This window comes from Atractosteus spatula, chromosome 10 (assembly GCF_055471065.1).
Source record: "Atractosteus spatula isolate fAtrSpa1 chromosome 10, fAtrSpa1.hap1, whole genome shotgun sequence".
Taxonomy (NCBI): domain Eukaryota; kingdom Metazoa; phylum Chordata; class Actinopteri; order Semionotiformes; family Lepisosteidae; genus Atractosteus; species Atractosteus spatula.
The window spans coordinates 19,808,936-19,821,069 of NC_142715.1; positions in this window are offsets into that span (position 1 = coordinate 19,808,936).

The window sequence follows — 12,134 nt, forward strand, 5'->3', positions numbered from 1 at the left end:
TTTCCATATTTCGAAGCATTGAAATAATACATGTCATACAGCAACATAAAAACAGGAAGACAAGTATCACAGCCCCTATAATCGGTGTTAGTAACTTAAAAGAAAAACATTCCCCCTGGCCCAAACAGTGATTCTAACCAGGAGAGAAAAGCCGGTGTATCTTTTCTGCCTCTCTCTTTATTCACCTTGTCTTTTAGTTCTTTCAAATGCTGAATAGCGAGCGTAAGATTTCCGTAATCATCGTCATTAGCTGGAATATATGTACAACAGGAGTCTCCTACTAAAGCATAGACTCCTCCAGATGCTGCATTTTGAAGGTCCAGCACGAACCTGTTCTGAAGTGCCATTAATCTAACTCCCCTTAATTCTTGTTTGATAGCGTCTAAGCCTTCTAACGTGATATTAATAAAAGAGTACATTTCATAAAAAGTCGCATGGGTGAGGCTGTAGAATGAGGCATTAAAGCACATATATAACAAGATGCATTAAATTTCTTTAACTTTACAGTATGATTTATAAATTTATACCACAAATTACTCATATCCCCCTCATTATCAGTTTCATTCAGCCAGTTTGTATACAAAGAGGCTTCGTGTTTAGATTCTTCCTCTTTTGGGGTGGTGACAGGCTTCTACATAAAAAGGAAAAAGGCTGTGCACATCAGTCCCAAGCAGGTTATCCCCATCTGTCCTTCTGGAGACATCACTCCTGCGCTTTGCTCAGTTCGTTTGTGACCTTTTTACAGTGGGAAGCATGAATCCAGGGCACCATTTCTGTGACCTTCACAGCAGTGGCAGTGGTCAGCAGCACCTGGTACAGCCCCCTCCACCTGAGTGAACACCATTTCTTTTTCCTGAAGTCTTTCACCAGAATCCAGTCTCCTTATTCACTCATTAGTTCTTACAGCACAGGTAAATCCCTGTGGGCTGGAGCCCAGCATAATCTTAGGCTTTTTTAGTCAACATTGGTCAACAGATTGGTCAACAACTGGGTAATAACTCTTAGAAAAATCTACACATTGTTCCCCTGCCTCAGCTGTGACGTTTTGCAGAACAATTCTAGCTGAAGCTGAAGTTGTAAAATTTCTCTTTGTTCCGTTCCTGCAAAACATCTTATTATGAACAAACCTTTTCCATGAAATCATTTTTTGACCTTCATGATCCCTTCAGGGCGTACAATTAGCACAGAAGCAGCAGCTTTAGTCCACATGTTTTTCAAACAGGATATTAACGATATGATCATAACGAATAATACCAGACCCACAAATATGTATTGAACCAGAGACCCTCTCCATGTTCCTAGCACAGACTGTAGCCATGCACCAATGCCCGAATCATCTGGATTATAATTATGATATATATTTTTCTTCATAATAGATGTGCTTTGCTAAGTCCTAGCAACCTACAATACTACAATAGAGAATTAGCAAATTCAACAATCCATTAGCTAAATTCGTCCCTCCAGGAAGTTTCATTGATTGGCCTGTGATGATATCAAACAGGCTCTGTTACACAGTTCTGTTTGATCCAGCCCGCATCCCATGGCGTTCCTTCAGTCTGATGTCTAGTCGATCTTTCAGAGATCTGTTCCTTCATTCCACTGTTCCAGCAGACTGAGGGTGATCTCAGTCCATCTCACCCCTAACAACGCAGCCACAGCCTGACACACCTTCCCTGTGAAGTGTGTTCCTTGATCATAATACAAGGGGCAGGGCAGTGCCCACCGAGGGCTTATCTCTGTTATCGCTTCTCGGCCTTTTGGCTAAGATCAAGTTCAAGTGGCATGCCCGCAGTTCTTGTCTTTCCAAAGGTCTAGAAGGCGATCGAAGATCCTGAAGAGTGCTTGAGCTGGTATCGCTCTAGGTTGAGCCTAGGGGGTTAAGGCCAAGCAGCAGCTGAGCTGGGTGGGATCCGGCAGCAACGTTCTCTCTCTCTGCTCTCTCCTCTCCTCTCCCCTCCCCCTTTCTCTTGCTCCGCCTCCTTGGCCTCTTGGCTGGGAGTAGGTATACGTGGCCTGCCCGCGGTGCCTGCTTTCTTCCTCGAGACTCGGAAGCGCTATCCGCTCCCTCTCTCTCTCGCTCTCTCTCTCTATCCCTCTCTCTCTGCCTCCTTGGCCTCTTGGCTGGGAGTAGGTACACGTGGCCTGCCCGCGGTGCTTGCTTCCCACCTCGAGACTCGGAAGCGCTATCCGCTCCCTCTCTCTCTCGCTCTCTCTGCCTCCTTGGCCTCTTGGCTGGGAGCAGGTACACGTGGCCTGCCCGCGGTGCTTGCTTTCCACCTCGAGACTCGGAAGCGCTATCAGCTCCCTCTCGCTCTCTCTCTCTCTCTCTCTGCCTCCTTGGCCTCTTGGCTGGGAGCAGGTACACGTGGCTTGCTTTCTTCCTTGAGACCCGGAAGCACTTTCCGCTCTCCTCTCTCTCTCTCCTCCTGCGCCTGCACCTAGCTGGGCTTTGCCCACAAGGACAAAGGCCAGGGCTCCCTCGCTGCTCCTTTTGCTCTCTCTCTTTCCCTCCTTTTTTTTCCCTTTTTCTCCCTCAGAGATGGCAGACAAGAGGACACTGATCCGGTTCCACTGGACAAAGAAGACGGAGCCGATGCCGACTGCAAAGTCATTCTTTATGACCTTCCTGCGAGGGATCTTGCAGTTGGTGGCAGGAGATCTATACTGCCTCCAGGACAACAAGGCAGAGAGATACATGGAGGCATACATGGCCACGGACGCCTCATACGAAAAGGCAACGAGACTGATCAGGGAGAAAGGTAAGCAACCTGGTTTTTCTGATTACAGGCCGGAGCCTATGAGGAAGACGAATCAGAGGACCATCACGGTTTGCACATACAATCCCTACGTACCAACGGAACGGGTAACAGCGTACCTAGGGAGGTATGTAACCGTGGTGGGAAAACCGACAGAGGTCAGGGACGAAGGCGTCTGGTACGGCAAACGCCAGTACCGAGTCCTCCTGAAGGAGGACCCAGAGGGCGTTGACGGTTTCCAGCACCCCCCGGCTCGCTTCAACATCGGAGCCGACAGGGGGTACCTCCACTACCCCAGGATGCCGGATTTTTGCAGCAAGTGCAGACGGTCCGGCCACAAGGCAAACACATGTGACATCGTCAGATGTCACAACTGCAACGAGGACGGGCACCTGGCAAAAACCTGCCGGGCAGCCAAAAAGTGCGACGGATGCGGCGCCGAGGGACACCTCCTTCGCCAATGCAAGGTAAGCAAACCTTCGTTTGCGCAGGTGGTGGAAGCCAGCAGGCAGAAACCGGTCTCCAGACAAAGGGAGAGGGGTGAGAACAAAGAACCTGCACCTCCCCCGCTGAGAACCGAAACTGCCGAGGCCACACCCCCAGCCACATCGGCGCCACAAGATGGCCGCCAGGAAGAGGGACAAGATGGCCGACCGGAGGAAGGGCCCTGGATAACTCCCAGCAAAAAGGGAAAACGAAAGCGGGAGAAGAGACCCAGGGTGGATCCACCTTCGGAAGGACAGAAAAAGAGAGTGGTAAGGGAAAACCGTTTCCTCGTCCTAGAGGAAATGGAACTTTCTTCCCTTGAGGCCCAGGAACAACCGGAGGAGGCGCTTCAGGAAATGGAAACCCCCTCCCCCGAGGCCCAGGAACAACAACAGGAAGAGGCAGCCCAGGAATTGGAGCCCCCCTCCCCCGAGGCCCAGGAGAAACTGGAGGTTCCCGAAACTCCCGGAAAAAGGGAAGAAAGGAGTCTTCCCGAAGCGATGGCGGAGAGTATCCTCGAGGAAGACGAGGATTAATTCGAAGCCGCCCTGGAGCCCGGACTGATGGTAGGGCTGGACCTGTCCAGCATGTTTACATTTCAGTCCCCAGCGAGACCTGGAGGGAGCCCAGCATATTCCCCCCAGGACCCGAACGAGAGGAGTTACATCTAGGCTAAACAGTGCCCAGATGTAGACTCCCAAGTTTCAACTGTAAGTACAGAGAGGAGGTTTAACTTTCACTAGTTTAATCATGACTGTGAAACTAACCTTCCTAACAACTAACGTGAGAGGGCTGAGAGACCCAGTGAAAAGACGGGGAGTCTTTCATGATCTGGCCTCAAAGTCTTTCTCAGTTTGTTTCTTACAGGAGGTCCATCTGAAGGATGAAAGCGACAAGCTGACATTCACCAGGGAATGGACGAAGGGAGAATCATGCTGGAGCGTAGGAGGGGTCCACTCTTCCGGAGTGGGAATCCTCCTCGGAAACCCAGAGATGGCGCTGGTTTCCTCCTTCTCGGTGGTGCAGGGCCAGATCCTGGTCGCAGACATCGACTGGAGGGGGCAGAAGTTGAGAGCGATTAACGTCTATGCTCCGACGGAACCCTCTATCCGGAAGGAAGTGTTTGCTGACCTGGCCAGCTGCTGCACCACCAACAGACAGGTGGTGCTCGGCGGGGACTTCAACGTCGACCGGGAGAAGGGGAGCGATGCTAGCTCGGCAGAGCTGGAGTCGCTACTCAAGCAGTTCTCCCTGGTAGACGGCTTCAGACGGTGCCGCCCTAATGACGCCGGAACGACCTGGAAGAACTCCCGGGGAGTGTGCAGCCGCCTGGACTACATCTTCCTGCACACGACCTGCTCCCTGGAGTCGGCGACGGTGTCCCCGGCGTGCTATTCCGACCACGAGCGCTTGACGGTGGTGGCTAACACCAGCCTGCCGGCATTCGGTCGTGGGTACTGGAAGCTGAACCGGGAGATACTGGAGGAAGACGACTTCAGGGCACTGTTCCGGAAAGACTACGCGAGCTGGGTCGACCTGAGGGACGGCTACAGCTCCGTGGTGGAATGGTGGGAGTCAGTGAAGGACAGGACCCGAACCCTGGCGCAGACGTACTGCAGACGGAAGGCGGCCAGGGAGAGGAAGGAAGCTGCACGACTCCAGAGGCAACTCGAGGAGGAGTACAGCTCGGCTAATGGGGGAGGAGCCTTCAATTCAGCCCGGGCACGGGACCTGAAGGAGAGGCTCCGCAAACTGCACACCGAGAAAGCCAAGGCTTTCCTGGTCAAGGCACAAAGGGAGCATTATGAGAATAATGAAACCTGTTCCTCCTATTTCTTCAATCAGGTCCGAGGAGCCCAGAAAAAGAGGGTGATCCACAGCCTGAGACGGGGAGATGGAGAGGAAGTGCTGGACGAGAGCGACAAAGTAGAAGCGGCCACCGCTTTCTACAAGGAGCTCTTTTCAGAAAAGCAGACGGAGGTGGAGGCAGGCGATGCTTTTCTGGAGGGGCTGAAGGCATGAGTACCGGAGGAGGTGACGGAGGACTTGGAGGGTCCGATTACAGCCGAGGAGCTGATGGCGGCGCTCTTGTCCATGGAGAATGGCAAGGTGCCGGGGCCGGACGGACTCCCCAAGGAATTCTACACCTGCTTCTGGGACACCCTGGCGGCAGATCTGGTGGAAGTGGCGCAGGAGATCTTCCGCCGGGGGAAACTCGGAGACACCATGAGGGAGGGCGTCATCTCCCTGCTCTTCAAGGGAGGAGACGCCGCCGACCTCAAAAACTGGAGGCCGATCACGATGCTCTGCGTGGACGTAAAGATCCTGTCCAAGCTCCTGACCGGCAGACTGAGAACCGCCCTCCCCCACATCATCCACAGCGACCAGACGTGCGGGGTGGAGGGGGGATCCGTCAGCTGGAACCTCCAGCTGACCAGAGACGCCATCGCCTGGGCCGAGGACCGGAACGTGCCCATGATGGTGGTCAGCCTGGACCAGGAGAAAGCCTTCGACAGAGTGAACCACAGCTATCTGTTCAGGGTGCTGGAACGCTTCGGTTTCGGAGAGAGTTTCAGCCGCTGGATTCAGATTCTGTACTCTGACGTGGGCAGCAGAGTGAACGTGAACGGAAACCTGGGGGAAATCCGGAGTACGACAGGGCTGCCCCCTTTCACCCCTTCTCTATGTTCTCTTCACAGAGCCCTTAGCAGAGGCGGTGAGACGGGACCCTGTCATCGACGGCCTGGAGATACCGGGAGGCGCGGGGGAAACCCTGAAGATCTCCCAGTACGCCGACGACACGACGCTGTTCCTGAGGTCGGACAGGGGGTTGAGGAGGGCCCTGCAGGTCATGGAGCAATACTCCAGAGCCTCGGGGTCGAAGCTCAACCGCCGAAAGAGCAAACTGAAGTTCTTCGGGCCCTGGAAGCACAGGACGACGGCGCCGGAGGGTCTCGAGCTCTGCACGGAGCCCCTCAGAATACTGGGGGTTTCCTTCCAGAGCCAGGACAACGAGACCAACAACTGGACCGAGAGGATCGCCAAGGTGAACGCGAAGCTGGGTCTGTGGAAAACGCGGTCGCTGTCCTACACGGGGAAAGTGATGGTGTTGAAAGCAGACGTCCTGCCGGCTTTGGTTTACCTGGCGGTGGTGTACCCGCTGCCGGCCAGACTCAGACGAACGCTGCAAGGGATGATCTTCGGCTTCGTCTGGGGCGGCAAGTACGAGTACATCACGAGAAACCGGATGTGTCAGCCGGTCGAGGAAGGGGGTCGAGATGTCCCACATTTCCCCCTGAAACTCGACTGCATCTTTTTCTGCAACCTCTGTCGGGCGCTGCGGGAGCCCATCGGCCACAAGTACCAGTACTTTGTCAGGCTGTGGCTCTCCGTCCCGATGAAGCACTTGGTCCAGTGGTCAAACACTGGGCCCAAGGCAGAGAGGCGACCGAAGTTCTACACCCACGCTGTCAATTGGAGCAGGAGGTACGAGGCCACGAGACAGCCAGAGCTCTGCACCAACCACAGAGCTCTGTACAAAGAGGTGAGGGGGCATCTGGTCGCCGACGAAAGGCTGCAAGTTCCCAGACAAGTCTGGGAAAGGACGCAGCCTAAAGAACTGGACAATCAACTGAAGGACCTCAACTGGATGGCCGTACACAAGAGACTGGCAACCAGAGAGGTCCTCTACAGACACTCGCTCACCAGGAACCCGCATTGCCCCCGGGACACGTGTTTCGTCGAGGAGACTCAGGAGCACATGTTCTGGAGCTGCCCCTTCGCCAAGGCGGTGTGGGGCAGAATGGACAACACCATGCAACTCCTGGAGACGGGTGCGGTGCTCAGTTACCAGTACATTCTGCTGGGGCTGGCACCTACCGGATTGGACAAGGGGACGCAGTTCCTGATGTGGCTGCTGCTGTCCCTCACAAAGAAAGGCCTGTGGGACGCGAGGAACAATCTCATCCGGCACAACATCAAGTGGGGAGCGAGGGAGCTGGAGGAGAGGATCCTGGCGGACCTCAGGAGGAGGATGAAGCGCGACGTTGCCAAATGGGGTTTCCCTACGGCAAGGGAGCGATGGAAAGGACTATGGACCCTGTACAGGGATTAATGTTTGACAGCAAGCGGTAGGGTTTGGAGGGACTCTCATAATAGCGCAAATCCGCCCACCCTTGCAACGATTGATAACGGACAATCACCGCCGTTCCGCCATCGTTTTTTGGAGAGTTAATGTGTGAGATGGTTACTTTTGCGATGTTTTTTTTCTGATTAAAGTATATTTTATAAGAAAAAAAAATCTCTGTTATCAAGTGTTTGGTAGACACAGAGGCAGTGGCAGCAACCCACTGGGAAAACAGATTATAAGAGCCCAGGTTTCCCTTTACAATTTTCAATTTCCCAGGTTTGAAAGGTTCCTCAGGAGCAGGCCTTTTGAGCTGTTGCACCCGCACCTGAACTGTAGTTGAGTTCCTCTGATAAACATTACATCCAGATACCACATAAGTGGTTACTGCTTCAAACCCGGTTCTCACCCAGTTTTGGGTAACCGGCACACCATTTGACTCCCACCTGGGTGTCCAACAGAGTGCATTTGTCGGGCTATAAAGGGCATTAGGCTGTGAGGGCATGCAGGGCGTCTGGTGTGCTGTCAGCTCCACACCCCATCATCATGCAGCCCCACAATGTTTTCTAACCATGTTCATTTCTGTGCTTCACAGAGGTCTCAGACTACTGTTCTACAAGTATTGCTCACCTGACAGTTGCATCTGCAAAGTTGTTCCCTCGAGTTACTGGAAACATTTCTTTATTATATGATTTACACATTACCACAGCTACTCCAGTCAGTAGCTGCAAAGCTTCTAACAGTTCAGAGATAAACCCAGCATTCTTAACTGGAGTCCCTGCCTTGTTGAGAAAATCCCTATGCCTCCACCACCATCCAAAATTGTGGCATGCACCAAATGTATATATAGAGTCTATATACATATGCAGCCATTCAAAACAAGCGGGGTATGCTGCAGTATAACACGGTGGGCGTGTTGCAGTATACCGCATCATACCGTATGCAAATTAGATTATGTTAATAGTATCTGGAATCACCTTGTAAAACTGCCAGGTGGAGCTAATAAAGGTTAACCTCTCCTGTACAGCATTTGAGCTGTCACCAGAAAACGTCGGTTTCAAATCCCGATCACTGCTGAGGGACAATCTTTATTCAATTAAGAATTTAAATTGTATACTCTTTAGACTTTTAAATTTAAACAGTGTATTACAGCATGTTAATCATTAAACATTAAAAAGGCGGTATATTTTATATAAGCAAGATTGTTCTGTTGGACAAAAGTACACAACCTACCACCTTTATCATAAATATTTTAATTATGCAGGAATATTTTATGCATCAAAGTCTTTACCGAAGATATTACTAATAGTATTAATAATGAATGACCTTGGACAAGTTGTAAGCTCAAAGTATTACCCTGGTCCACATTCTTTGTAACAGTCTTTGTAAACGAAAAGAGTTTATTTTTTCATTGACAAAAAGTAACACCACAGCATTTAGTTGATCCGATCACGCATTTGTTTCCAATCATACAAAGTAATTCTTGAGAATCTCCGATTCACCATGCCTTTCACATGCTCATAAACGATATTAATTTAGGAACATAAACATATTACTATATGTAAACTGTACTATATATTGCTGGTCTTGGTAGTTTAAAGAAAAAATACACACCAGTATTCCATTTCTCCCTAAACATTTTAAGCATCAAAGTCTTACATGTTGTTATTTGGGAAACGTTTTCACGTGCTCCTTCTGACCATATTAAGATTATATACTTTGTGAAAAGTGATAGTCTTTTAACCTTTTCTGTGAATTCGCTTGTTATCTAACAAATGCATACTTTTAGAATTTGATTAACAGGGAATATAATATGGAATTGCGTATCTAAACAAATGAATAACGATATAATTATATTCATGTACTGTCTGGCGGAATAAACTTAAGAGGTTAGTTAGTGCGACACGGAATTATTAAGAATTATCACCTCTTTTTACACTTGAGAACAAATGAGAACATTCCACTCAGTGGGCGGTGCATTGTTATCTCAATCACCTGCTAATTAGTTTTACACTACTGGACGACAGAAGAATGTGACTGTACTATATCTGTACAGAATGTGTGATAAAATCAATACAGTAATTGATTAAAATCGCAATTGCATGTTTAATTAAATGCCTTTTTTGATTCACAATCTGAAAATGAAAACCGCGGTAAAGTCACCTTGAATTTAAAAAAACGATTTTGGCACGCCTGTAGCATTTTCATGAAACCTCCTAGAGTTGTGAGAACACTTGCTTTGTGAATAAAGTACATTGTGAATGTTTTCACAGCCTTCACTTTGTCGTTTTTATGCCATTTGTTTGACCACGCACGGATATTCCTATGTCCGTATCTTCGCAAGGGAATCAGTGCAAATTTTAATACTAATTAAATGACCGCGGGTACTTTCCACCCCCTCTACATTCTCAGAGTAGAACAGACTAACCTTCTAATGAAAGACGGTCCACCCCCCCCACCCCCCACGGACAGGAAAAGTGCCCACAGGCACTTAAACTTAAATGGTCAGTAACAGTTAACAGTAACATGGTCAGAAGGAGCACGTACAAACGTTTCCGAAATAACCACATGTAAGACTCTGATGCTTAAAATGTTTAGGGAGAAAGTGGAATACTGGTGTGTATTTTTTCTTTAAACTACCAATACCAGCCATATACAGTCTGTAACGTAGGGATTTCTATATGTCTTTATTTAGTGGTTACATTAGTGACAAAGGCTAAACTTTTAGCTTCAGTAACGCGTAAGCCGTATGGCATACATGTTTGTTTTGGGTTTTGCTTGTTCACATATCTTCCCTATTTATAAAACGACATGGTTGAAAACTGTTCCAGAGCCACTGTTGTTTCATCAGTGAAAAGTACATCATGAAATGCCTCTCCCTGTTCAATCCACCGGAAAAAAGAAAAGGAGCATAAAGTGTCTGATGGTCATAAACGATATTCACTTAGGAACAGCATCAGAGATATGTTTTTAACTGCACTGCATCGGAGAGAATATCATAGTGTGTTTTTTTTTACTCCCTGGTGGAAACTGGCTTCCATAAGAATCAGTATGGCTCAGAGATTAAATAAAACTTCACTCGCACCAAACAAATGTATATTTCTAAATATCACATAATGATTTAAGTCATTTTAATAACAATGAATAGTCACCTATGCGTTACAATATAAACATTTATATTGATTTAAATCGCATTTAAATCGCCTTGATTTAAAACCCATAAATAAAGCTGATACTGTTTAGACTTTTAATTATTTAAAACTGTATTACAGCAGCACAATGCACAATGCAACGTAAATCGCTATCTTTGTCTTCTGTGTAATAATGTTCACCTCTCTGTCCAGCAAATTAACAATAGTAATAATGAACTTTATTGTATATGGCGCCTTTAAAGATGGCTCCTCAAATCGCTTTACAGGTTAAAAACAATAACAACAATACTGTTAGGCTGGGCAAACGATTTTTTTTTAAGAAATACAAAATGAGATATAATGATGTGTTCCGGCTTAGACATTAACGAAGAGCATAACACGTGGGCGGCGTAGCGGTCGGCTCTGGCTTTCCCATCTACTGGGCTAGAATATGTTACTGTATACCGATGCACTGCAAATACATCCTCCCTCTCTCCGGGAGTGCTGGCTGTGACAAATTAAACCGGTTTCACAGGTATTTTCAAAGTAGAAGGGGGCGAGATTTCCAGCGAAAGACACCTCCCCCCTTCAAAAACCCAGTAAGTACAGTACTTACAGATGCAGCCATTCAAAATGCGCGGTAAAAACCCGCGGTACAGTAACCTACCCACAAGCCACCGCAGGGCACCGGAGGGCACCGCAGTAAGTGATTGGCTGGCCAAAATGACCGACAGGGGCACTCGTGGTGCATTGGTTGGTAGTGAAAAGATTTAATCATTTAATGTCTTTACTGTGCACATTTTAATCCACTTAGTTTTGAATATTTATATGGAATTTTACCACTAAAGGGAAATTTTAGTAGCTGAGCATAAAAAGAAGAGGAGCATAACGCATCTGAAGGTCATTAACGATGTTAATTTAGGAACATAAACATTACTGTATGTACATAAACTGTACTGTGTATGGCTGGTCTCGATAGTTTAAAGAAAAAATACACACCAGTCTTCCATTTCTCCCTAAACATTTTAAGCATGAAAGTTTTATGAAACGGTACCCAAATATGCGATTGCTGTATAGAATGAATTTTAATTTTAAAAAATTATTTAACACAAAAATTAAGCTGTTTACGTCTTCCACCTGAGAACAGTCACCCGTTGCTACCCAACGCAGAAACACAGCCACTAACTAGCAAAGAGAGGACATTAGCTAGCCAATATGATAAAGAAATAAATGATTATTTTGTTTATTTCTTTTGCACATTTATTTGAACATTTTCATCGATTGTACAAGCACTTGGAAACTGTCCAATCCCTAGTTCATCAGGCATTTTCTTTTACTCTGCGGGCATTCTCCCGGTCTGGCGCCGGTCTGTGTCTTCCAGGATATAATGCCAGTGAACTCTTGTTTTTATGTCCACTATAACAGACAATCTCCTTTGCTTTTAACCGAGCGTTTAATAATTTCCTAAAATGAAAATGATTTACTTTATTTCCCTCACGGGATCAATAAAAGTATCTATCATCTGTCTAAACTATGGGACAGAATTCTGGGGTCTCCCCATACCAGAGATTATGGTAGGGCTTCAGAATGGTGATTGGCTGACACCATCTGACACCCCTCTGATTGGAGAAAAAA